We start from the raw sequence: 27,245 nt of genomic DNA on the forward strand, positions 1-27,245 counted from the left end.
AACAAATAATAAAGGAGAATTTCCCCAATCTGACAAAGGAAATAGACTTCCAGGAAATCCAGGAAGCTCAGAGAGTCCCAAAGAAGTTGAACCCAAGAAGGAACACACCAAGGCACATCATCATTACATTAGCCAAGATTCAAATGAAGGAGAGAATCCTAGAAGCAGCAACAGATAAGGGGACAGTCACCTACAAAGGAGTTCCCATCAGACTGACAGCTGATTTCTCAAAAGAGACCTTACAGGCAAGAAGGGGCTGGAAAGAAGTATTTCAAGGCATGAAATCCAAAGACCTACAACCAAGATTGCTCTATCCAGAAAAGCTTTCATTTAGAATGGAAGGGCAGATAAAGTGCTTCTCAGATAAGACCAAATTCAAGGAGTTCATCATCACCAAGCCCTTAGTTTATGAAATGTTAAAGGGACTTACCTAAGAAAAAGAAGATAAAAAATATGAACAGAGAAAGGACAGCAAACTCACAGTTATTAACAACCACACCTAAAAAAAAAGCAAACTAAGAAGACAACTAGATCAGGAGCAAAACCATAGAAATGGAGATCACATGGAAGGTTAGCAACAGGGGAGTGGGAGGAAGAGAAGAGGGGAGAAGGTACAGAGAATAAGTAGCATAGACGGTAGGTAGAAAACAAACATGGGGGAGGGCAAGCACAGTATGGGAAATATAGAATCTAAAGACCTTGTGACACATGGACATAAACTAAAGGAGGGGGAATGGTGGGGGAGAGGGTGTGCAGTGTGGAGGGGAATGAAGGGGGGAAATGGGACAACTGTAATGGCATAATCAATACAATATATTTTTTAAAAAAGATACATGGATGGTTAACAAGAAATTGCTTACAGGACATATGGCCAAGATGGAGGCATAGGTAGGCATACTGTGCCTCCTCGCACAACCAAAATTAAGAACAACAAAAATTTCTAAACAAAAAACACAACCAGAACTGACATTAAATTGAACTGTCCAGAAGTCCAACAACCATTCCTCCAGACCCGTAAGAGGGGCAGAGTCAGTGGCCAGTGAAGAGGGGTTGCAGCAGGAAAAAGCGGTGGCTGGTGGACCCAGGCATGCAGGCAGCAGTTGGCAGACCCCAGGTGCAGGATGGCAACAGGCAGACCCAGTGAAGCACACATGGCAGCTGACCATGGTCACACATTCGCACCCAGATAAACCAAGCAAAAACAATCAGCAAGACAGATCACATAACCCAGCGCCCCAGCAATGGGAAATAAAGCCTAAAAGCACCAATTAAACACACTTGTGGGGGTTGAGGCGCCAGGAGAGACTCCCAGCCTCATAGGAGAGTTTGTTGGAGAGACCCGCAGGGTCCTAGAATGTGCACAAGCCCACACACCGGGAACCAGCACCAAAAGGGCCCAATTTGCTCGTGGGAAGTGGTGGAAGGGACTGAAATCAGAGAGAGAGCAGAACAAAAACCATTTTTCCCTCTCTGACCCCACCCCCACAGAGAAAGGACAGCAAACTCACAGTTATCAACAACCTAAAACAAAAGTAAACTAAAAAAAAACTAGAACAGGAGCAGAGCCACAGAAATGGAGATCACATGGAGGGTTAGTTAGCAACAGGGGAGTGGGCAGAGGAGAGGGGGGAGAAGGTACAGAGAATAAGTAGCATAGGTGGTAGGTAGAAAATAGACAAAGGGAGGGCAAGAATAGTATGGGAAATGTAGAAGCTAAAGAACTTATGACAAATGGACATGAACTAAAGGCAGGGAATGGTGGAGGAGGGAGTATGCAGAGTGGAGGGGAATGAAGGGGGGAAAATGGGACAACTGTAATAGTATAATCAATAAAATATATTAAAAAACATACTAAAAAAAGAAATTGCTTACAAAGTTCTTAGCAGGTTTAAAGAGCTAAAAGAGTAGGAAGTATACTTAACAATTGAATTTATTCCAGGACAAAGAGCTGAAGAGCTGTTTAGCCCAGACCTCTCTCTCAGGAAGGGCCTCAGATTTAGACCTGTGACATCATCTCCAAATGACATTAACCTACATTCACAGAGATACACTGAAAGGGCTGGAAAAATCATCTTGTCATACAATTTTAAACTTGTGCTCCATTTCTGGACTACATTACCTATCATGAGTTAGTATTATAAAGAAGTCTTTTTTTTTCTTAAAGAGAGAGAGATAGACATCGATCAGTTGCCTCCCCTACATGCCCCGACCAGGGATGGAACCCACAACCTTTCAGTGCATGGTACGACACTCCAAGCAATAGAGCCACACCAGCCAGGGCTTAAAGAAATCTTATAATTGCCTGGTAAATGCAAAATTCTATTACCTTAAATTTTTGTGTTAAAAGCTTTACCTTGCTAAATGCAAACATTTTCTATATCCTGGTATTTTAGTGAGAAACCTGGCATTGGCTTTCTCTGTTTTTAATATATTAAAGTCCTCAAAAATCAGAAGTGGCCCAGGCCTTGCTTACCTTCTAAAAGACCCTGCTTATGCCCCTGACTGGTGCGGCTCAGTTGGTTGGGTGTTGTCAGGTAACCAAAAGGCCACTGATCTGATTCCTAGTCAGAGCACCTGCCTCAGTGGCAGGTTTGTTCCCAGTTCAGGATGTATGAGGGGCGACTGATGGATGTTTCTTTCTCACATGGACGTTTCTTTCCCTCTATCTCTCCCTCCCTTTCCCTCTCTGTAAGATCAATGAGCATGTCCTCAGGTGAGGATAAAAAATAAAAATGAAATAAAAGGACCTGCCTAGTGATGGCCCTGGAGGTGCTACTGTCACACCCGGGCAGGGTGGGTGCTGCTGACACAGCCTGCGACTGGAGAAACAGGGAGGAGTTTGCAGAGTCCAGAAAGGAAGTGATGCAATCACCTTCCCAATGAATCCCTGCCAGTGATAAGTCACTTTGTAGTCCTTCCTTCTCGTGGCTATTACAAAAATTCGGTCCTCTAGTACTTGGGGAAGATACTTGAGAGTCTTTGTACTTTCCATTTGATGTGTCATCGCACTGTCATAGCTCCCAAGCACCCTTTAGGCCTTCAGTTCTTACCCATGCTTCATTGGGGTCAACACAGCCTGTGCAAGCTCCCTCCTTCCTTCTGAAGTGTTATGTCACAGCCCTACATCCTCCTGGCCGGTGGTCCTCAGTGTGGGGCCCTTCAATCACCTGAGTCATGTGAGCCAAGGGGCTTATTACTCACGTGTGTCACTGGACCCCATGCCACCTCTCCTGAAGCAGAATCTCAGGAGAGGTGGGTCCCAGGACTATGGTTCTTAGGTTCAAGACCTGCAGATCCTGTGTCACTGTATATTCCTCCTTTCAAGGAACTGCTTAGGATCTGCCTTTCTAAAAATAATTGATTTCTACATCTAAGTAGCATGCATACGCAGTCTGAATGCAGGTCCACCGTTGATGGGAAGTCCCGCAATGGAGCTCGTAATGCTCAAAGAAGCGGTTAAGTGTGAAGGTTATAACTCGTCCCTAGGTTAAGATCGTGCCCTGCCACTGCCCAGCCATGTGTCTTTGAACTAATTATAGTACTCAGTCTGTTTAAGCCTCAGTCTCTCAGTTGTAAAATGGGAAAGCTAACAGTACCTAACTCATAGAGTTGTTGTGAGAATTAAATTAGTTAATGCTCTTAAGGATTTCAAGTGCCTGGCACACATACACACACACACACAAAAGACATTCAATGAGCGGGAGCTCTTCTTATCATTATGTTTATTTGCAATCTAGGTTTTTAAAGTGAAATTTCAAATGGGCAAGAAGAGACCTGATGTTCATGCAATATAACCATGCTTTAAAGTTTTATTCAAAATGGAATGATAACATTCAAAGCTTACAAGTGTAAGCTAACACTTATCTATTCTGCTCCCAGGAACGTACCCTGAAACGACAAGCCAGGAAAACAGCTTGGCAGTTGGTAGCAAGACCCTTGCCAAGTTCTTTTCCTGGCACAAATCTTACACATATATTATTAAATTCATCCCTGTGAATGTCATAATTTTGATGCAATTGTAAATGTCATTTTTATTTAATTCCTAATTGTTTGCTGCTAGTAAAGGAATACAATTGGTTTTTGTATGCCGGTCTTGTATCTTGAAATCTCAATAAACTCACATATTAGGTCTAGTCACTTTTTTTATAGATTACTTAGGATTTTTTTCATAGATGATTATTTCATTTAGAATCAAAATAGTTTTACTTATTCCCTTCTAATATAGCTGCCTTTTTTTCCCTATGCTGGTTGTACTGACTAGTACCTCCAATACCACGTTAAATGGAAATGGTGAGAGCTGACACCTTTGCCCTCTTCCCAGCCTTTCACCGGTAAGTGTGATGTACTTTCATAAGTACTTTATCGGGCTGAGGAAATTCTTTTATACCCTAATTTCATGAAGTTGCTTTTTCACAAAAAGGAATTTAATTTTGTCAGATTCTTTTCCCTGCATCAATTATGATATAAGGTTTTATTTTATAGTCTATTAATATGGCGAATAACATTGTTTGGTTTACAAAAGTTAAACCAATTTTGTATTCCTGGGATAAGTCTAATTAATCATGAGATATTATCTTTTTTATATATTACTAGATTAGCTTGGCCATATTTTGTTAAGGATTTTTGCATCTAAGTTTATGCAGGAGAAAAACATGTTTTTATTTACCAACAATTTGCAGCTGACATTTTCCTAGGTCTAAGGTATTACAGGACAGAGAGCAAATTGCCCAAGATGCACATTATATTTCCTAGCAGGCCTGTGTCAACGTCACTTAATGGCATTCGACAGTGCACAGGACCTTACTTATGAAGGTTTTATTCACTATAATAATACAGGAAATAGACATCTATCCAGCGACTTTGCCAATAAGTATTCTTCATTTATAAATTCATAAGTTTTCTCTTTTGTAATTCCAAAGTCTAAATGCTAGCTTATGTCACATTTTATATCTGGACCATAAGAGTTTCCCTATTTAAAAATGAAGGTCCATGGTGCTTTGTTGTCTACAATTAGTGGATAACAGTTAAATATACTAATGTAAATTAAGTACTACATAACTAATCAAAGTTTATACTAAAAAACACTACATAATAATGTGATACAATATAATAATGGTCATGATAACATTATGAGGCTTAGAAAGAGGTTGAATATACATTGTCATATTGGACTTGTGTTCAAGCATTTTCACCCCATTTTGCAGGTGAAGAAACTAAGGCTCGAGAGCTTTTGGTCTCATGGTCATTTCAGCTATTTAGAATCAGACTGTTTGGAAACAGAAAATATCTTTAGATACAAAAAACAATAAATTCTCTGTATTTCAATTCTAACGGCTAAATGCTAGCTTAAATCATGTTTTGAGGTTTGAAATGTTTTCACATTAAAAAAAACGTTTGCTCTGTTTTGCTCCCTGCTGTAAAATGATGACATATTCAAATATATTTAAGGAAATACAAATACAATATTATTAGTTAGTGGGCATTAATTATTCTAATAAAGGCAGAAGTTCAAACAAATGACAGGAGGGTTAGCAGTGCTCCCGTAATTATGAATATGGTAATTATTCTTCCTCAATATATTCATTAGTCCTAATTAGGTCTTTAGGGCATATCTCCACACAAATGGTTCTTTCCGGTCTTAAATCACATGTTCCTAATTCTATCAGCCACTTGACCTCCAGAGAAAACAGCTGTCTCTTCTTTCTTTAGACTCTTCTTAGAAACTCTACTCAGACACCAACAGAGTAAGTCCCCTGTACATCTTGAGCCAAGCCACAGGATGCCAGATCTCCCGAGCCATCTGCCAGTCACCATTTCCAGATGCCACTGTAGAATTTCTTGAGGGACAGCAGCTTTAGTGTGCCTCAGAATAACCTGGAAGAGCTGTGCAAACACAGCTTGCTGGAACCCACCCTCGGGAGTTTCTAATTCAAGACATCGGGGGTGGGGCCTAAGGATCTGCATTTCTTACAAGCCCCCAAGGAGCTCTGATAATACTGGCCTCGGAAACACACTTTGAGAACCACTCAACTAGATGAATAATTGAGCATTTGGTTTTTCAGCTTCCTTATTTTCCCCAGAAGAATAGAAAAGAAGTGGAAGATTTTAGGAAGGGTAAAACCTGGTCCTAGAAGGGCTTGTTTCTTTGCTCTGTTGACAGAATAGTTTTGAACTGCAGATTTACAGCAGAGCCCAGGCCTCTGTGGATTTTATAGCACTTTCATTTGATTATACTTAATGTGAGAGCTCTTTCAAAGGGATCCTCTTAGGAATTTTCTTTGTTTGTCAGCTAAAAAAATATATACAAAAATGTCAACAGTAGTTATCTCCAAGAGATAGGACTCCTAATAATTTATTTTTTCTGTGGCTTATCGGTATTGATATTTCCAATCTTTACTTGTTACAACAAATATGGTTGACTTTCATAATAAAAAATGCATCTGGTAAAAATCAAATCAGTAAATGGTTTTGCCATTTGCCATTTGCAAAATGGTTTTGCCCCCATTTTATAATGGCCTAAGGAATAATCAAAAAGAAATTATTTTCTTTAGAGGGAGAAAGGAGAAGAGATTGGAGTGAGAGAGAAACATTAATTTGTTGTTCCACTTATTTGTGCATTAATTGGTTGTTTTTTGTATGTGCCCTGACTGGGGATGGAACCCACAACCTTGGAGTATGGGGACAACAGTCTAAGCAACTGAGCTACCTGGCCAGGGCCTAATCAAAATTTCTTCTTGTGACTCTGCATGCTAAAACATTTCAGAATTTTTTTCTTCTTCAACAAGACTTCAGAACTACTTACTCTGTCCACCCTTCCGCATTACCATTCAAAATTAGAGCCCAATTGTAAATCGAGAAGTGAAACAGCAAGTCATGAGTTCTATAGTCTGTGGTGTGGTCTTTGCAGCTGATTACTCCCCAGCAATTCTGATCCTTGCCAACTACCTTTACCCTTTATCCCAAACCTTCTACTGGAGCTAGAATTGGCGGACAACAACTTGTGTGGGCAATGTCCTCTGAATCTCCTTATGAACTGAGAAAGAGCATAACTCTCAACTGATCTCGTTTTCATTCATAGTCTTGAAGAAAGTTTATTCCACCAATTCATATATTTCCCAAAGTTACTATAAGAACAGACTAAGTCACTGAAAAATAATCAAGGTAACTTAACTAATTAGTGAGAAAATCATAGTTTTGTCCACCTAAATTTTAGTATGTATTTATTATATGTCATAGTATGAAAATATGTCATAATATGAAAAACAACAAAAACTGGCTTATTTGCCATATTCTACTTCCTTGTCTATGCAAAATCATACTGGTTTTTCTTTACTATTCCTGATAATTTTAAGAAGCTTTTAAAAATTATTCATCATGAATTTTTAAAATTGCAGAATACAATATTGAGTTAAAAATTAAGGTAAGGGAAGGAACCCCAAACACTAAATTGAAAGAACACAAACACCCCTGTGTTCATTGCTTCATTATTTACAATCATCAAGATATGGAATCAGCCCAAGTGCCCACCAGTAGATGGGTGGATAAAAACACCTATGAGACATTTACACAACAAAATACTACTCAGCCATAAAAAAAGAAGAAAAAAAATTTTTGAATTTAACAGATCTCCTTTTTAAAAAAAAGATTTTATTTATTTATTTTTAGAGAGAAGAAAGGGAGGAGAAAGAGAGGGAGAGAAACATCAATGTGTGGTTGCCTCTCACGTGGCCCCCACTGGGGACCTGGCCCGCAACCCAGGCATGTGCCCTGACTGGGAATCAAATCAGCAACCACTTGGTTCGCAGCCCACGCTCAATCCACTGAGCTACACCAGCCAGGAAAAGAAGAAAATTTTACCTTTTGCGATGGCTTAGATGGACCTGGGGAACGTTATGCTAAGTGAAATAAGCCAGTCAGAGAAAGACAAATACCATATGGTTTCATATGTGGAATCTAATGAACAAACTGAACTAACAAGCAAAATAGAGACAGACTCATAGAGAGCAGGCTGACAGCTCTGGAGGGGGCAGTGGAGGGATCGAGGGAAAGAGAAAAAGGACTCATGGACACAGACAACAATGTGGTGACTGTGGAGGGCGGGTGTGGGTGAAGGTGGAAAAGGGCATAAGGGGAATAAATGGTAATGGAAAAAATATAATAAAAAATTAAGGTAAGGCTTTAATATTTCACAAGGTAATTTTTTTCTTCCCTTCTAGTTCATTTAAAAAAATTCAAATAGCAAAGGCAGTTTTTCTCTGGCTTAAATAAAGAGGTAGATCTGAACTGTGGAACGGTGGAAGGCCACATTCTCTTGATTATTGCTAATTTATTGCCCAATTAAAATGTATGCAGCCACTTCTTCCTACCACACAAATTATGTCTGAAAGAAAACAATAATTTGTCTCTGTTGAACAAAAACATCATCCAAACCAAGGCAAGGTTTCTCTTAATGACCTAAAATATGTGTTTTCTCTAAAGGACAGAGAAATTTAACTGGCAAAAAGAGACAACACAATGTTTTTCCAGGAAATAGTAATTAGAAATGAATTAGAGCTTCCAACACAGTGAAAACTAGAAGACCCTGTTTACATGTTATGCTAACTAACTGCAGCTCAGACTTAGGAACCTTCATTATCATAAAGTCATCTCTCAACCATATCCTGCAAATGGATGTGATTTGTAGCTTTAGCTCAATTGAGATTGGAGATATATAAGTGGGTTGCTGCTTTGTTGCTTCTTTTTAATCTTAAGAAGGGGGGGGTTGTTATACCTGTACCAATTTCAGCACCAAAACAGCAGCAGGTACACTGCATGCTCTCCTGTTACACCTTTTAAAGATGTGTCAGGGTTACTCTGAGAACTCACTGAGACTGTAATGTAAACTCCTGTAATTTTGAACAAAACTCATTTCTGGTAGCCTTTTACTCTGGGCATTACAGTTCATCATTCATCTAAATGGAAAAAGCAATTTACAGAAATAAACATGTGTATTAAAAGGCTGAGAGAACAAGAGCATGACCCTCTGGGAGCTGTTCTTCCCATGCTCTTGTCTGGAGGGCTTTGGTTCCCACTCCCTCCAACACTCCCCCATATTCGTTGGTGATCAGCAGTTCAGCCAGCCTCTGACACCTGACCACCAGGGAACAGCAGGAAAAGAGATGAGGAGAGTCAAAGATTTGGAAATGTCATAATTCAACTTGGCTGACCCGGTGGAAGAATATGAAAAAGCTAAGCCCTGTGGGCTCTAACACTGAAAACTCTGACAGTGGCAGGAAAAATAAAGGCCATGTACTGGAAAGAAGAAACAAGGAAAGTTGGCCACATGGAAGAGTCCAGGCGCAGAAACAGCTGGAATGGAAAAGAATGGCAGTCAGAGAAGCCTCTTGAAGAAGGGCCAGAGGGTACTGACAGGTGGGGAAATCTATAGGGAGAGTGAAGCACAAACTAGACCAACAAGGCAGTTGGGGGCATCCACAGAAAGGGCTCATGCCCAACCAACGTTGCCAGGGGCACTCATTATTATCTCTGTACCACATTACTGCTTACTACAGTATCAGCTTACTGGGGGCTTTGTTTATTTTACTGTTTTGTTTTTTTTCCCTAGGATGTAAAACACTGTAGAGAGCTTTCCTTCAATAGTTAGTGTGTAATAATTTTAAGTATTTGATTATCTAGAAAATTTACTTTTCCAAGACCCAGGATTCTCTAATCCATTGTAATAACTAAAGTAGTTTTATAATTTCACTGCTCTAGGCTGACTGTGTCCCACCACCCCACCCAAAATTCAGATGTTTAAACCTAATTCCCAGTGTGATGGGATTTGGAGGTGGGGCCTTTGGAAAGTGATTAGGTCCTGAAAGTAGAGCCCTCCAGAACTTGAGTAGTGCCCTTAGAAAAGGGGCCCCAGAGAGCTCTCTTGCCTTTTCCACCACATGAGGACATTGCAAGAAAATGGTCATGCATAAACCAGGAAGCTCTCACCAGACACTGAATCTGCCAGAACCTTGATCTTGAACTTCCCAGCCTCCGGGACTGTGAGAAATAAATTTCTGTCGTTTGAACTATAAAGGACACATGGACAAAAACAAGGGGGTGGAAACAGGGGAGGGAAGTGGGGAAGACTGGGGTGGTGGGGAAGGGTGGGGGGGAGGCAGAAAACTGTACTTGAACAACAGTAAAAATCAAAAGTATTTAAGATAAATAAATAAATGAGTAAATTTCTATTGTTTATAAACCACACAACCTTTGGAATTTTGCTATGGCACTAGGAATGGAGACATTCACCTGGTACAGTAAAAGCTCTCTAGATGTAGCTCCATGTCTCTGAAGAAGAGGCTCTACTCTCTCAGTAAAACACTTTGACTGGCACCCCCAGCACACTCAGACCGTGTGCCTCCATGCAGTTGAACTGTGTATTTACCAGGGATCAATCATTTGAAACTACTTATGATAATGCTGTTGTAATCACAAAATTAAAATTTTTATGTATACACTGATGACATATGAGTGCAAAAGAAAGAGTTCTCATATAAATTAAATTGGATGCTTTGGAAAAAACTCAGCAAATTGTTTTTCAAAGTAGTTGGACTTTTAAAAATGAGAAAAAGAGCTCATAAGAATCTACAAAGATTCTGCATTGTTTTCTGAATGTCTTTGAACTCTCTCTCCATTTTAAAGAAACAAAAAGGAAATTACAGATAATGTGGGTGAACTATCAATTCAAAGATCTAAGTTCAAAGGAAAGACCTTGGTCTTGCACCAAAAGCCTGGCAAATCACTGTACATGTGTGTATTTTACGTTAAAATGTTTAAGGCATTACCATTCTCTGAGTGCTTGCACCCAATTTTTTCAATTATCCCATCAGCTATTGGTCCCAATGGCTCAGAGAAGACAATTTTCACTACATGTATTATAAAACTCTGGAAACCCCTCCCACACCCAAACCAATTTTTTATCTTCAAAGTGCACAACGATGCTGGCAAACTTCTGCATTTTTCATGTGTAGAATGAAGTTTTAACTTGGCTGGCTTCCAACAGAGTGAACTTTTTGTTCTTATGGTGAAAGCTGTTCTTTGGTTGGTCAAAGGTCCTGAAAGTTTAGTTGCTCTGCTGTTATTTTGCAAAGGACAGGTTTGCTTTAGCGATGGTTTTGTGCCCTTTTGTCACTGGGACCTACTTGGCTGTCACAGGGTGGAGATGGTGGTTTTCTTTGTTCTTGGACTTTCTGCTGAGATGTACAAGGTAGAGGAAGAGATGTGTATGTCGAGTGCTAAACCCCACTGTGACCCTATTTCCAGATTTCCAGTCTCTCCCCTAAGCAGAGTTTCACCATCACTTTGCATTTTGGAAAGGACATCCTTCATTTGATTTAGTTTCTAAACTGAATTTAACAAGTTCAGCACACACAGTACAAACTTGATTCTGGTTTTAGCCTCATCCAAACCAAGCATAGAAAGATTTGAAAAAATTCTTTTTTCTGCCATGGTATTCTTTTTACCCCAGCCTATAAAGGAGTAAATAATAAACTTGAGAAAGCATATACATTGCTATTGTGGGTGTTCTGCAGTAATTTTCAATCACTCAGAAGTGGGATTAAGTAATCCCAAATATACCAGCTATACATTTCTGCTTATCTGGTAATGTGGTACAAAAATACCTCAGACGGGAAGGGCAGAAAATAGAGAGAAACTTGTAGCCAATTGTACCAAAGCCTTAGTCTCCATCAGTTTGAAGGCCAACCACCAATATAGTGACCATGACTGCAGAGGCCTAGCTTGTGAAGTTCACACCCATTTGGATCCTTTCTAACAGCCCCCTCCTTTATCTAAATTTACATTCTATAATAATCATTATTTTCTTGATTTGGCTCTTTAGTTTTAATTTTAAAAATACATTCTAATTTTAAAGATATTATTCAAATTCCATTCACTATTTCATGTATGAAATAAAATTTGCATTTGCCAAACAAAAACATTATACCTCTTAGTTCACCACTCCATTTTATTGTTTAAATAGTAAATACAAAAACTCTGTGATGTGTGAAATGAATTTTTGTAAAGGATGACTCAGCCTACATTTTAACAGGAGTGAATATAAATCAGTTTTCTGTGTTTGAAAATGGGAAACAAGCTTTCCTACCCAAAATAGGCCTTTTTCTATAAAAATGTTTTTTTTTTCTCAAAAGTAGTTAAAATTGTAAATACGTATGCCCTAGCATGTATAAGCAAATGGGTACCTTACTCTACATTAACTAAAGTATTGTTTAGAACTCAATACAACTAATTTTGTGGGGTGGGGGCATATTTTATCTTTGACATTGTTTAGAATTGCCAGCATATGGTGACAATAAAAAGCAGACCAAATTCTAGTCAATTTTTTTATTGCATTTAAATTCATGACAAGCCACATGCTCCTTATTGTTTACACTGGAGGTAGAGTGCTCCCAAGGCTCTGCCCTTGGCTTGTCACTAGCACCAGGCCAAGGCACAACCATAATCCAAAGTCCTACAAGAAAGCTTCCTGGCCCTGACTGGTGTGGCTCAGTTGGTTGGGCATCTTCCTGGAAAGCCAAAGGTCACTGGTTCGATTCCTAGCCAGAGCATATGCCTGGGTTGTGGGTTTGGTCCTCAGTCAGGGTACATATTTGAGACAACCGATCAATGTTTTTCTCACATCAGCTTCTCTCTCTCTTTCTCCCTCTCTTCCCCTCTCTCTAAAAATAAGTAAATAAAATCTTTCAAAAAAAAAAAGAAGAAAAAAACCTGCCTGGACACAAAGTTTCCACCTTTAGTTGAACCCAGACATAACAACCAGCAGGGTGTATTGCTGGATACCTGAGAGAACTGATAAAATGCTGGATCAATTTTTAAAATGATGTACAAACAATTTCAGTACTTTTGAGGGGGTGGAAATGTTATAAAATGTGATTCCAATTCTCACATCTTGATTAGTGGAAAAATGCTTTCTGTAGTTGTTTACTTTTCATTTTGAATTGTAAATATTTATTGAATGAATGAAAAGACAGAGGATCAGGGTGAGTCTATGACAGGGAACTCTATTTACATATTTATTTGAACCCACATCTTTCAATTTACTAAAAAAAATGGCAATGAGATTCCCTAACCAGAGGATTCCCACAAAAACAAATAAACAGGTCAATTGAACAAGTATCCAAAGAGCTCGGCACCACATGGCAAGTCCAGACCAGCAATTGTGTCTGTGAGATCCAGAGCACAGAAAGAAACCTGAAGCCTAGGATGGCCAGCTTTGCAGCGAATGCTGGAGAACGGCAAACAGCTCTCCACCTTGTCTGTGGCCCTCATTGCTGACATGAGGAAGAGAGCCAAGAAAACAAGCAAAGAGAATACAATTGAATCTTCCACTTTGGAAGGCCCGGCAGATCCAACATGAAATACCACGTTGTCCATGAAGACAATGCTTCTGATCATGTGGGGTGTTCTTTCACTTGGCCATAAACTCTAACCCTAGAGCATTTATTATCAGCGAGGGCAGGCATCTGAACTAAGGGTCAGAGAAAAGAACCCATTTTCCTCTGTGGCTGTCAGAATACAGGGGTTTTCTCGCTTTTAGACTAACCCTCCCAGTAGCAGATAATAAAGGTTTCTAATTTCTTGCTTTCCTTCTGTTGATCTTACTCTAGTCCCTTCATAAAAGGATGAAGTAGAGAAGAAGCTTATTTCAGAAAAAAAATTGCTCCATAACAAATAGAGAGACATTCACATGCAAAACCATCAACTCCAAGCTTTTTTTTGTAATGCATATTTTTTCCTCCTTATATTGGATAGTGAGTACACTACCGAAACCACAAGAGAAACAGTAAAAGCAATGTATTTGGAGTATACTTTTAAGGTTCTATGAAATCTCCAGCTCCAAATGATTTGAAACAAATTTTAGCTAAATTTGATGCTTCATTCAAATTGCAAAAATCATAATTAACATATGACATAAAAACTAAATCCATATGTGAAATGCTTACATAGTCAGATAGGTATTAATATGCATGAATATCTCCTCAATGATTTTTTATCCTCACCTGAGGATATTTATAGATCTTAGAAAGAAAGGAAGAGAGAGAAAGAGAGAAACATCAATTCAAGAAACATCGAGGGACTTCCGCCAAGATGGAGGTATAGGTGGAAACACCTTGCATCCTCGCACAACCAAACCTAAAAACAACAAAGTTTTAACAACAATAAAAGCAATCAAACCACACAGAAAATCGACAATACGGAGTCTGAAAACAATGAAATGCTCAGCTAAACCAGTAAAAGGGGCGAAGCCAGCAGCGGAGCAGGTTGGCCAAAAAGATCCGCAACCAGGGGTGAAGCGCAGGCAGCAGAGGGTGCAGATCCCAGGTGCGGGCTAGCTACCGGCAGACACAGGGAAGAGGCACAGCTGGCTGTCTGCGGTCAGTCGAGCATTTGCGTGCAGATAAACCAGTGAAGAGGCGAGAATTGAGACCGCACGGCACAGGGCAGCGGGCTGGCACATTTCCACTCAGAGAAACAGGCGGGGGGGAAAGTGGTGGGACAGACTGGGCGAGCAGAGAGGAGCACCAGTGCTCCCTCTCTGACCCCGCTCCCACATACAGCATCACAAACCAGCGACCTGGGTGGCCCCGCCCTGGTAAACAACTAAGGTTCCGCTCCTCGTATCTAACAGGCACGAACAGATCAAAACATGGCTCAAAAACAACTCACAGCCCCAGAGCCCATAAATCTAAGCAATGAAGAAACAGCCAAACTTTCAGATGCACAGTTCAAAACACTGGTGATCAGGATGGTCACAGAACTGGTTGATTTTAGTCACAAATTAGAGGAACATATGAAGGCTAAAGTAATTGAAATGAATGGTAATGCACAGGAAACCAATAATAATGGAAAGGAAACTGGGACTCAAATCAAGGGAGTAGACCAGAAGGAAGGAAAAAAAAAATGACCAAACAGAAAAGAATGAAGAAACAAGAATTCAAAAAAATGAGGAGAGGCTTAGGAACCTCCAGGACATCTTTAAACTTTCCAACATTCGAATTATAGGGGTACTAGAAGGGGAAGAGGAACAGTCATGAGTGGAAACCTTATTTGAACAAATAATAAAAGAGAACTTCCCCATTCTGGCAAAGGAAATAGACTCTCAGGAAGTCCGGGAAGCTCAAAGAGTCCCAAAGAAGTTGGACCCAAGAAGAAACACATCAAGGCACATCATCATTACATTAGCCAAGATTAAAATGAAGGAGAGAATCCTAGAAGCAGCAAGAGATAAGGGGACAGTCACCTACAAAGGAGTTCCCATCAGACTGTCAGCTGATTTCTCAAAAGAGACCTTACAGGCAAGAAGGGGCTGGAAAGAGGTATTCCAAGTCATGAAAACCAAAGACCTACAACCAAGATTGCTCTATCCATCAAAGTTTTCATTTAGAATGGAAGGGCAGATAAAGTGCTTCTCAGATAAGACCAAATTCAAGGAGTTCATCATCACCAAGCCCTTATTATATGAAATGTTAAAGGGGCTTACCTAAGAAAAAGAAGATAAAAAAGATGAACAGTGAAAGGACAGCAAACTCCTTGACAACTGTTGACAACTGTTGATAACTGTTGACAGTTATCAACAACCACACCTAAAACAAAAGCAAATTAAGAGGACAGCTAGATCAGGAGTAAACCATAGAAATGAAGATCACATGGAGGGTTAGCAACAGGGGAGTGGGAGAAGGAGAAGGGGGAAGAAGGTACAGAAAATAAGTAGCATAGACAGTAGATAGAAAATAGATAGGGGGGAGGGTAAGAATAGTAGGGAAAATACAGAATCTAAAGAACTTGAGACAAGTGTTCATGAACTAAAGGAAGGGAGTGGTGGGGGAGGGGAACGGGGGGGATAGAACAAATGTAATGGCATATTCAATAAAAAAAATTTTTTTAAAAAGAAACGTCAATAAGTTGCCTCCAATATGCACCCCCTACAGGGGATCAAACCTGTGACCTAGGTTCATGCCCTGACCAGGTTCAACATGCAACCCTTTCGTGTATGGGACAGTGCTCAAACCAACTGAACCTCATGGCCAGAACTCTTCTCAAGATTTCTTAATACATTTATTATAGTTTTATTATTTGAATAGCTAAGGTGCTATGTTCAAAAGGGAAAGGAAAATGTTGAAATTTTTTAAAAAATCTGGATGACATATACTTTGTTTCAACGCTTTCTACTTTCTTAAATGACTCAGAATATTTACATATAATTTTCTCATTCACATAATAATCTGAGATATATTTAAGAAACAAAGTGTCTCCCTTTAAGCCACTCTGCATATATAACAGTATCCTGTCCTCAAAATGATTATAATACTTCTACTCTTGAGACTGATGTGATATGGGAAGAGATTCACAAATCTTCCAAGGGTGATAAAAGAGACAAAGCAAATATTCCATTTACAACATCTAAATATCAGAGCTCAGACACACATGGGTGGAGTAAATCACACTTACCAAAATCTACATGTGTGTACAGAAATGAAAATAAATGCTATATGCACACGCATTTCACCAATTATCTCAAATCTTAAACGTGAGATTATATTTCCAGAGTGGCATCTTGCTAACCTAAAAAAACAACAACAAAAAGTAACTCGATGAACATTCAATAGCAAAGAGTCAGATAGGATCCTCTTACCACACCTCCCACATCTCTGTAACTTCTTAAACTCTCTACCTTCTTAAACAAGCAAGTATCCAAAATCTTCTCATTGCTCTCATATAAGCCAGTGGTCCTTGGATCTAGAGATACACAGGATGTGGCAAAAATAGGTTTACAGTTGTGAGTGTGTGAAACTGATACTATTCTTATATTTTTATTTATTAATTACTCTATTATTTTCCAGATGAACAACGGTAAACCTATTTTTGCCCCACACTTAAAGTTACAAAGGTAAAAGGATGAAGAACTGATTCTTACCAGAGAAAGAAAATAGTATTTCCCAGGTTGAATTTCCTCCTCCTTTTCCTGCAAATTGAAATCCTTGCTCTAATCAGGCTGTTTCCAAACGCACATGAAATGGACAAAAAGGAAGAGGAAATTAAGCATCACAGAATCTGCTTTAGGCACACAATGTCACCTACAAATGTTTCTTGGGCCCAGATAGTGTTCATCTCGCTGCATTATATTTGCTCTTATTAAAACAGATTTTCTCTTAATCAAGATAAAATTAATAGAATTAAAATGGTCATCTTTCTGTTTCCCTTCACCCTTCTTATTTCTCTCTCTCTCTCTCAAGCTTAGAGAGTTACAGAAGATGGGGTTGCTTTGGTTACCATTGAATCAATCTCACCTCATATCCTTTTACAAGTATAAAATTAATTCTGAGTGATTCTGATTATAGCTACTGTACCCTAGCCCTGATCAAGCCTAATTACAATGTGATGCAGGGTCCCCGCCATTGTTGTGTCTAGGTAATGGAGCCTGAATTTCAGCCAGCAATGCCTTGTTAATGAATAGGAGTGATGAGAGGCCTGCTCAACGTCTCCCATGCCCTCTTCTACATCATAGAGAGTGAACTGCATTGATAAACACACTAAGATGGTTATTATCCATTATTCAGTTTTTCAATCAGACAACACCTGGCACAGTGGCAGCCAGGGGCTCTTTACTTCCCTTTCAAATTTATGTGGGCCCCAAACTCTGACACAGTGTAGCATGCCAATTTGCCTTTATTAAAGGAAAGAAGTTACAAAGAAAAGGCTAGGGGGCTCTTAGAGAGGTGCAGTTGCTGTTTTTAAGTCTTCTTGCTCTTTGCAAGGAACAGATATTGGCAGTAATCCTGCAAATGTCAGAGATGGCTTTCAGAGAGGTGGTCTTTTAAATATCAGCCTTTTATGTAAGAAGAACTTACAGACCAAGGAGCTCCCCACCAGCTCCTGCAGACTGGTATGCTTTCAGATTAACCAGACAATGGGCAGTTCAAAGAACAAAGAAATGCATCACTGTCATCTTTGAACCTATAGAAAAGGAAAATCATTGCATGTTGCTTAGTCCTGGCCACTCACTGACTTTCGATTAATCTAGTTCTCCTCGCACTTTACACATCCTTATTTCAAGCATTTGACTCGCTTTAGGGAAGAGGGGTACCTGTCCTTGATGGCAAGTGTATTTCAGATTTCTTTTATCTTTGCGTGATCATAGTTAATGATCATTCTGTTATATAAAAACATTCTGGTAAAGATTGCCAGCAACAGCTAATAGGCAAGTTTTGAGTCCACCAGACAGAGAATCTCTATTTCCTGGACAGCACTAGGAAGATTTTCTGGATCTTAACAACTTCAGAGGTTGAGGGGGAAGCTGAGGGAATGAGAGAGGGAGATATCACAGGGTAGTGGGGTGTGTAGCCTAAGCTTTAATTAGTTTTGCCCATTCGAAACCTCTAAAGTCAGCTTAAACTCGAGTTCTCAGCAGTCTCTGGAAAGCCTTCTTCTGCCACCCATACTTGCTAAAGAACAAACTGGAATCAGAACAGCAATTTAGATCAACATCTGAAGACAGTATATTTAGTCCAATAGTTCTCAACTACAAACACACCTACAGATCTAAAGGGAGTAGTGACCTGCCCTTGTGCCAGGGCTGGTGTGAAAACAGCGCCACAGCCTTAGAGAACTCCTTCTCCCTCCGCCACTCGAACCTTGCTCCCATTTCCCCCCCATCTCTTTCCAGAACAACAAAAACAACAAAGATGAAACAACACAAAACAAAAACAGTTTCTTTTCCAAAAAGTAGTCAAAGTACTTCAGTTTTATAATAAAAGAAGTCAAATTTTCACCAAAGCTCAAGTTGCCACCTAGAAATTTACTCAACTTTATACAAATGTGAGTAACTCAGGGAAGGTCAAAGACTGTAGATTCCACACCATGAAATTATGACCCTGATACCATTTTTCAAAAGTCTTAGAAGGTAAGAGAAGCACAGAATGGCAATGTGCCTGGTACGTCTCCAAAAGTCAAAGCAGGCTGACATCATGAAACCAAGCCTTTCTCAACATTGTTTTTTTTGTCCCACCTCAGAAAGGGACTGTGAGGAGCATGAAAATATGAGTAAGGAAGAATGTAACCTTCCTAAGGTAAAATGGCTATGTTTTGCTCCAGCATTGATAACATGCCATTTTCAAATACATGTGTATTTGAAACCAACAGAGGTTGGTTTTGTTTTGGTTTTTGGCTTGAATCCTATCACAGTTCTCACTGAAATTTTGGCCAAAAAAGAAACTGAAATCAGACTGCCCAAAATCAAAGCAGTGAGAACTAAATCTCACACTTCTTTATTCTCGAGGTGGACACAGGACAGACTCCTTCAGAAAGGGACCTTTTTTAGCAGATGAAAAAAGAGGAGAAGCCACTGCTGTTCAGAAGACTTATTTTACTCACATCTCTGGTTTTAACCACTGACCAAAGACGTCCTGCACTCTACAATATTTCGCAGCTGCCGATATCTCTTCGGACAGAGTCACCAACGAGAGAGAAGCCAGTCCTGGAACCTCAGGTCAGAAAGGGCCTTACGAAGCAACACTATTGAGTAGACGTAGCCTTGCTGCTGCCATGTGTGTGTGCTTGCGTGCAGATATGTGTGTATGCGTGTGTGTGTTCACCGTAAAAGGCAAACACACCTGTAGCTTTCCCCTATTTGTTCATTTGAAAAATATTTATTGAGAACCTACTAGATCTTTGGCACTATTATAGGTGCTGGGGAGACAGCCATGAACAAATCAGACCCCCCAAAGTCCTTGTGCTCATGGGCCTTACATTTGTATGAAAATGCAATATAAATAAAATATGAGGAATGCAAATACATCAACAAATTCAAAGAATAAAACACCATCAAGTACTTTCATAGAACTAAAATTCTAAAGTTCTAAAATTATAGGACTACATAACAATAGGAAAATATGAAAACTGAACAAAAGTAAATAAATATTGCATCCATAAAAAATTTCCTAAAGGCACCATTTTTCACCCATCAAATTAACAGAGCTGTTTTTCAAGAGTTTAGTGAGTCGAGCACCCTCATGTTGCTGGTGGCAATGTGAGGCGTACAAGGCTTTAGGAAAGCAGTTTGAAAGCACATGTCAACCTGAAATTTAAATATGCACAGCCTTCTTCCTCACACACCTATGGACTTCCACCCTGAGTGTGCCTAAAAATCTCAGGGACTTTAAAAGGCGGATTCCTGAGCCCTGGTCTCAAAGATTCAGATCGTGCAGGTCCAGGGTGGACCCTTGGTCTGCACGTATTTCTGGTTCTGATGGAGATAGTTAGGACGTTACACCACAAGAAGAGCTGGCTGGAAGAATCGAGTCCCAGGGAGCAATCAGAAATGTAGGGAAGGATTTACACATAAAGGTCTTGATCTCAGCCCTTATTTGTAATGTTGAGAAATTGTCAACCAACCTAAATTGACATAAGTAAGGAAATGACAACAGTAATGATAATATATTCTTATAAAAGATTATTAAACAGCCATTAAAATGGGCTTGGGGGGATATTTCATAAGGAGGGAAGATGCTAAATGAGAAAAATCTAGATACAAAATTGTGGCATATACACCATATATACATATATATGAAAATAACTGTAAGGAAATACATCAAACTGCTAATAGGGCTGTAACCAGGTAGTACAATTGTGAGAAATATTTATCTTCTTTGTGCTGTTCTATATTTTCTGAGTTTGAACCAATGAGGAAATATTATTTTTATAACCCCAAAATAAATAAATTTAAAAAAATTAAGAAGCCATAAATCTCTTTTCTGCTTCTAAGCAGAAATATACACAAATCATTCCACATATAGCTGACAAGGCTATTGCTTTTTTTCAGGCCCAATTAAGGAAATCTTCTAGAATCAAGCAGTTGTCATATATGTAAAGCCTCTGTTGTCCCTGTTGAAATTTTTTTCTTTTAAATATATTTTATTAATTATGCCATTACAGTTGTTCTATTTCCCCCCTTCATTCCCCTCCACCCTGCACACCCCCTCCCCCATTTCCCCCCTTTAGTTTGTGACCACGTGTCTCAAGTTCTTTAGATTCTGTATCTCCCATACTATTCTTGCCCTCCCCCTATCTATTTTCTACCTACCATCTATGCTACTTATTCTCTGTACCTTCTCCCCCCTTCTCCTTCTCCCACTCCCCTGTTGCTAACTCTGTTGAAATTTAAATCTGCTTCCTCTTACCTCTCCTTCATGGATTTAGATACCAGCCATGTGCTTACTTCCTGAAAGTGTTGCTCACTCATAATGCTGCCCAAGCTGGCTAGTATCTATATATGTCCTGAAGGTGTCCAGGGAAGGACATGTGTGAACTGTCCTTGAGCAGGCAGTGCCTGGGGAGCAGTCTGGTGATTAACTGAAATGGAAGACTTCTCATTTCTGGGATCAAGTGGCTGTGAGGGCTGAAAACAGTGTATCTCAGACAAAATTCTATTCAATAGACTCTTTTGGATGTAATTAATCAATCAATGAGTAACATTTGAAAACATTTGTCCAAAATTCTTCCACAAGTATAAATTGCATGGCAATCCTACAAATCTTACAGAACAATTTGTGAAAGAACACTTCTTAAAAAACAATTTCACAGCCAAGGCCTGATATTCCATGTAGGGAATATACAGTAAAACTACTGGAGGTGAAAAGTCTCTTTCATCCATCTCTTTTTCTTTCCCTCAAATTTGCTCAGGCCCCCATTACCCTATGGTGGATAGGTCCTAACTAGAGCTCTGGGGGCCTAATTTTGACTGTTTCATTCTTTTCCTATAAAGTTTTAATGGTTTGGGGTTTTGGGAAACAATAATTCATTTTCCTTATCTATAAAATTGACTTAAAGATAGATGTTCCAAAGCACATGAGGACTCAAGGAACCTGCTCCACTTCCAGTAGCCAGCCTCTCCCTTCCCACTAAACACCTGTGTTGTTGCTACTAATAATCTAGTTGTATTTATCTTGATATGTAAGGCTTCAGTCCAGCACTCAGCAAACAGGAGACACCTAGCAGGTGTTTATCCAAGGAATGGAAGAACTATTGTTAGTAACGTCGATGACGGTAAACTTCCTTGGATGCTACTCCTCCCAAGCCCTACAGATAGAAGGACCTTAGTCTAGATTAGTCAACTGAATCTTTCTGCTCTTGTACCCATTATTCATACAATAGCAATAAGTATTTATTGGTCAAATCCAATGCATCAGGCACTGGGGATAAAGCAGTGAACAAAAGAGACATAGACCCTGTTTTCCTAGAGCTTACACTATGATGGGAAGTGATGGTGCAATTAATCAATTAACTGATTAGTGGTTAAAATGTGCTTTTGGATATAGGTAAACTCTATGCAGAAAGTAAAAGCTGGTTAGGTGACACAGCCTAAGTGGCAAAGGGCAACCATGGCTCATCAGGACAGATCTGTCTGAGGATGCGACATTGGAACTGAGATCTAAAAGATGAGGCTTAGTAAACACCAATCCATACATCTTTTCTACCTTTGCAATTTTAAATTGAGACAAAATGTATATAGAGTAAAATGCACATATCCTAAGTTTCTAATTTAATGAGTTTTGCTAAAGGTATACACCTATGTAATCATCACCATTAAGATATAAAATAGGGCCTGTCTGGGTAGCTCGGTTGGTTAGAGCACCATCCAATACACCAAGGTTGTGGGTTTGATTCTCCCATCAAGGCACATCAAAGAAGCAATGAATGAATGCATAAATAAGCAGAACAAAAAAATTGATGTTTTTTTCTCTTCCTCTCTGTCTCTCAAAAAAAGATGTAAATATAGGATGAGAGACACTAAGGAGCTGCCCTACAAACTGCAGCACACCTCTGCCATGACCTAGGGCTACTGCAGCTGGGAAGGCGCAGGGCACGCACGCAGCAGGCCCAGGGCGGCTGTGCTGGGACGGCTAGCACACCAGCTCCAGGGGTGGCCCCAGCCTTTGTCTTCACGTTTATTCTGTACTTCTGCCCACTGGTGCCTACTGTGCCCTCTTAGTGGTGTACTAACAGAGGTTCATCAATGTGTTTTGTCTCAAAAGACTGCTCATAAAAACTGCTATTTGACTTGAAATCCACTCATATTATCACAAGAAATTCCAACATCACAGGTGTCAATGAGAGCAAAGAATGAGTTGTTAGATTCTTTAAACAGGATTTCAACCATTATAAATTTTAGAATGGCTGTAAAAATAGATTTAACATATTTAATCACTGGCTTGTACAAAGTTTCAATGGTGACTACCAATATTTTGAAACATTGCCATTAAAAAAGCTTCAATCAGGATTTTCTCACAAATTTCAAGCTTATAAATTGATATTACAAACTCGTGTTCTTATTCAGCAATTACAAGGTACTAATAGTTGCCACATCATAGATAAACCTTGAAAATATTAAGCTGAGCCCTGGCTGGTATGGCTGAGTGGATTGAGTGCCAGCCTGCAAACCAAAAGGTAGTCAGTTCAATTCCCAGTCAGGGCACATGCCTGGGTTGCAGGCCAGGTCCCCAGCTGGGGGTGTGAGAGAGGCAATGGATCAATGTATCTCTCACACACTGATGTTTCTCTCCCTCTCTCTTTCCCTCCCCTGTCTCTAAAAATAAATAAATAAAATATTTTTAATAAAAGAAAGTATTAACCTGAGTGAAAGAAGCCACACACAAATGACTATACACTGCATGATTCTATTTATATTCTATTAATATTAAATGTCCAAAATAAGCAAATCTATAGAGGCTTACGAACAATGGATTAGTAGTTGCCCAGGGCTGGGAGGCAAAGGGAATGTCAATGACAGCTAATGGGTCCAAGGTGTCCTTGTGGGGTGATGAAACCTCCTAGGATTGATTGTGGTGATGGGTGCACAACTCTGAATAAACAAAAAACTATCAAACCATACACTTTAAGTGAGTGAGTTGGATGGTATGTATATTAGTTTCCTGTGGCTACTGAAACAAATTACCACAAACTTGGAGGCTTAAAACAACAAATATCTATTCTTTCACAACCCTTGAAAAATCCAAAGAGAGTATTCCTGGGCTGAAATCAAGGTGTTGGTAGGGCTGGAGGATCTAGGAAGAGTCAAGTCCTTGCCTCCTCCAGCCTCTGGTGGTTTGGGCATTCCTCGGCGCCTGTCCGCATTGCTGCAAACAGCCAGCGTCTTCAGCTCTCTCTGATGCGTCTGCACACGCCTTCAGTGTGTGTTGGATCTGCCTCAGCTTCCCTCTTAAAGGTTGCATGTGACTGCACTTAACTAAGTCCAGGATACTCTCCCCAACTCAAGGCCCTTAACTAATTACATCTGTAAACATCCTATGTCCACCGAAGGTAACACGTGTAGGTTCCAGGGATTGGGACCAGCTGTCTTGGTGGAGGCAGGAGGGTCATTTTTCAGCCTACCACAGGATGTGAATTATATCTCAATAAAGCTATTTTTAAAAAGAGAAAGGGGATGGGATGAGTGAAAAACATGAAAAGGTTAAGAAGTACAAATTACCAGTTATAAAAATAATCACAGATGTAAAGTACAGAATAGGGAATAGAGTCCACAGTATTGCAATAACTATGTATGGTGTCAGATGGGTACTAGACTTATTGACGTGATGGCTTCATAAGTTAGATAAATGTCTAATGACTATGCTGTCCACCTAAAACTAACGTCCTATTGCATGTCAAGTTTACTTGAAAATGGTTTAATTTAAAAAAATAATTAGTAATAGCATCTAAGTTAGAAATAAATAAAATGTAGTACACACAAAAATGGTTACATCCATGTTATAGATGCAAGGAAGCTTAAAAGGTATAAGTTACAAACTTTGTTTTGATCTTGACTCAGACCAACAGTAAAAAGACATTTTTGAGATAAATGATGAAAATTGAACATAAACTGAACATTAGATAATGCTGGAAAATAATTTTAACTTACTGGAGGTTCTAATGGTATCATGGTTATTCTTTTAAGCCCTATCTGTAGGAATTCATACTGACGCATTTTCAGATGAAATGAAGTGATGCCTGAGATGTGCAAAAAAGGGAGGATGGCACAGATGACCTCTGAAAGGCAAAATGCTGGTAACTGTTTAATCTAGGCTGTGGATATGTGATGGGGGGAAGTGTATGTTTGAGATTTTTTTCCACAGTGAAAAAGAAGGGTATAGTCCTAAAAACAAGCTCAGTTTTCTCATTTACAATTTTGGACAGATTTTATTTGGAACTTTTAAACAAATACAATGTCTCCTAGAATACTTTATATGTATTATGAATAATTCTGTAACATTAAAAAACTAATTTTTAAAATAAGCCTCATAGAGATGCTCTCTGTTTTCCCCCAAATGCTCTTCAAATAATGTCGTTTTCTGTGTGACATGATGTAAAAAGGTTGGGAGGCTCTACCCCAGAGGAACTGATTTTCTGCAGAGGGCGGATAAATACAGGCTTTCAAGTCCTCCATTTCCAAAGTGCTCAGGGCTCTGTCTCTTCGGCATCTTTTTAAAGTGCTTTCAGAACACAGAATGCGGGGATTGGAGCACTCTCTGCAGCTGCAGCACCGGTTTCAAATGCCCCACTATTTTGAAAGAAGATCTGCACACATGCTCTTTGTGTTGTTTTTTGTTTCCCAAAGGAAAAGCTAAATCCCCCTCTAGTGTTTTCATGAACTTAAAATGAATGGCTTGAGTGCCGCCATCACTGGGGACAGAAGAAGAGGAACTTGTCCCTCAGTTAGCAACCTACCAGGACATGGCTATCAGAGAAAATTTAAGCTTCGGTCTCTGTGAGGCCAGCTACCCAGCCTGGGAGCAAGGTGCACAGCGTTCATAGTGGGTGCTGGCAGCAGGGCGTCTGCGGCTCATTTGGGGCTATAAAGTCAGCTGGAGCTACAGCCAGGCCAGCGGGAGCACACCTCTGGATGCTCCCAGGGCTGCCGGAGGGCTCTGCTGCTCATTGTTCTTTTTCCGTGTGGTTGAGGATTTGCTTATCTCTAAATCTGGTTGATTGCTTGTTTGTTACTTTAAATCTGTAATACACAAAGTAAAACATTTCACGGAGAACAAAAAGGTACCCCATGGAAATACAGTCTCTATTCCCACAGAAACAACATTGCTACCTGTTTCTTTTGTATCCTTCCAGAGGTTTCTATGCCTGCATACCTGTGTATATACATATATTCAAGTAATCATACACTCTGTTCTTATGTCATGGTTCTTACTTTTTTACCCTTAATTTTTTTGGAAATTATGTCATATAAAAATATTGACATATGCCTTACATTGTCTTTGTTTTCTCATAATTTTTAAAAGTCTGTACATCTACTAGTTGTGTTATATCATAATTTACCTAAGGAATTCCTTACTGGTGTGTACTTGGGTTGTTTCCAGGGTCCTGCTATTCTAAACAAAGCTGTAATAAATTCTGCACACCCTCCAGGCTTGTATGCAAAACTATCCTAGTTTTTTTTTTAAAGAAAGACATGTATGCAATGTTGACATAAAAAGAGAAGATAACAACAAATATCTCCCTCCTAACACAAAGTCACTGTTAGAATCTGACAATGTTCTAACAGAAGTAGCTGCTTCCCTGACAGAATCAGAACAATATGGTAAGGAGTCTGACTGCTGATCTGGCCCCCCTCTCATAATCTCCATTCACATCCCAACAGATGGCTTTGCAAACAAATGACCAAGGCTCCAGGGTATGAGGATTTCTATCAAGGATATATCTTTCCTTCACGCTGACCTGGAGCCAGTTCACAGAAAACCCAGCACCAGTGTTTTTGCAGCATTTCCTCCCTCAGCAAACACCAGGGCTCTGCCTCCATTCCAGGCCAGCATTTCTCCCAGCAAACTGCCCCCACATACCCACACCTACCGGCAAAGGATGCAAATCAAGAAACTGCAAAAAATTTCTGAATGAAGAAACCAAACTAGCAGAGCACAAAAGAACAGGAAAGAGCCCATTGCAGTCAGAGCTATGGGCTGTGAGTGGCTGTCCAGAGCCTCTTGCCTATACAAGTCAGAAAAGGAAACAAAAGTCAACGAGAGCCAAAGGAAACCTCATCTAACAATCAGATTCCTCTGGTAGCAAGTAGGAACATCTATGGCCAAAAAAAATACTTAATTCATTGAGGCAGATTTGAGAGAAAGTGGACTTAAATTAATAAAAAGTCAGGGTAATGGACTATTTAAGAAATATAAAATGCAATCCTT

The 27,245-nt window shown here is 39.6% G+C and overlaps 1 long non-coding RNA gene across 2 annotated transcripts in view; it reads right to left on the reverse strand.

Annotated features, from left to right (window-relative positions):
• The window catches only part of LOC119059061 (uncharacterized), a 156,908-nt gene that overhangs the window by 128,953 nt on the left and 710 nt on the right, over positions 1–27,245 (reverse strand). For both annotated transcript variants that reach the window (XR_008389946.1, XR_005084356.2), the window contains exons 2-3: positions 16,970–17,047; positions 16,504–16,617 (exon numbers count right to left, since the gene is read on the reverse strand). This is a non-coding gene — a long non-coding RNA (uncharacterized LOC119059061). The remainder of the gene's footprint in view (positions 1–16,503; positions 16,618–16,969; positions 17,048–27,245) is intronic.

This window comes from Artibeus jamaicensis, unplaced genomic scaffold, assembly GCF_021234435.1.
Source record: "Artibeus jamaicensis isolate MK-2021 breed Jamaican fruit bat unplaced genomic scaffold, CSHL_Jam_final scaffold_1964, whole genome shotgun sequence".
NCBI lineage: Eukaryota > Metazoa > Chordata > Mammalia > Chiroptera > Phyllostomidae > Artibeus > Artibeus jamaicensis.